The sequence below is a fragment of the Cebus imitator genome, unplaced genomic scaffold, assembly GCF_001604975.1.
Source record: "Cebus imitator isolate Cc_AM_T3 unplaced genomic scaffold, Cebus_imitator-1.0 Scaffold5383, whole genome shotgun sequence".
Lineage (NCBI taxonomy): Eukaryota > Metazoa > Chordata > Mammalia > Primates > Cebidae > Cebus > Cebus imitator.
Window position 1 is genome coordinate 1 of NW_016112698.1, and position 1,231 is coordinate 1,231.

The window sequence follows — 1,231 nt, forward strand, 5'->3', positions numbered from 1 at the left end:
TTTTTTTTTTTTTTTTTCCTAGTTCAGCTGTGACTTCAGACAGGATACTAAGAGGAGTTTCACAGTCTCTTTCCTGGATTTTGTGGAGACTTAACTTTACCCTTCTGTGTCAGCCTCTTAAAGCATTGGGTCAGCCTTAAAAGAGAACAGGAAAGGGCAGTTCTATTATAAGATGCCTTCAAGTGTAATACGTACCATTATTTTATGTAGCACAGGAAAGAAAACTGTCAAACTATCATTTTTTATTATTTTTTAGAGAGGGGGTTTCCCTTTGACACCCAGGCTGGAGTGCAATGGCATGATCACTGCTCACTGCCACCTCCAGCTTCTAGGCTTGAGGTATCCTCCTGCCGTAGCCTCCCAAGTAGCTAGGGCTACAGATGTGCACCACTGCACCTGGCTAAAATTTTTTTTTTTTAGATGCAGTCTTGCTCTGTCACTAGGCGGGAGTGCAGCCGTGACACTCCTGTCTCAGTGACTCCTGAGACAGCGACACTCCTGAGACAGCGACACTCCTGAGACAGCGACTCTCCTGTCTCAGCCTCCCGAGTATCTGGGACTACAGGTACGCACCACCACGCCCAGCTAATTTTTGTATTTTTAGTAGAGATGGGGTTTCACCATGTTGGCCAGGATAGTCTCTGTCTCTTGACCTTGTGATCCACCCATCTCTGCCTCCCAAAGTGCGGGGATTAAAGGCATGAGCCACCACACCCGGCCTTTTAAATTTTTTTGCCACTGCGCCCAGCCTCAAAATGTTATATAGTGCTTTATCACTTAGAATTTCTATTTTGTTTTAAAAGAACTTTTAGACTTTAAAACATTCTTATTATATTACTCTTGTGCATACAAGAAAAAATGTAGGCTACATTGGTTAAGCCATTTCTACTGTTTCTCCACTCAGTTGCTGATAACTGCTGTTTTTCTGTATAATATTGTACCCTGTGTTGTTAAGGGTGTTGATAATGCAGCATTTTTCTTTTTTTTTTTTTTTTTGAGACGGAGTTTCACTCTTTTTACCCAGGCTGGAGTGCAATGGCGCGATCTCGGCTCACCGCAACCTCTGCCTCCTGGGTTCAGGCAATTCTCCTGCCTCAGCCTCCTGAGTAGCGGGGATTACAGGCACGCACCACCACGCCCAGCTAATTTTTTGTATTTTTAGTAGAGACAGGGTTTCACCATGTTGACCAGGATGGTCTCGATCTCTTGACCTCGTGATCCACCCACCTCG

At 44.5% G+C, this 1,231-nt stretch overlaps 1 non-coding gene across 1 annotated transcript; it reads right to left on the bottom strand.

Moving 5' to 3' along the window:
• Positions 1 to 25: 25 nt before the first annotated feature.
• Positions 26 to 148, bottom strand: LOC119470050. The gene has a single exon (XR_005198913.1). It is a non-coding gene; the product is annotated as a small nucleolar RNA SNORA26 (small nucleolar RNA).
• Between the last annotated feature and the right edge of the window lie 1,083 nt (positions 149 to 1,231).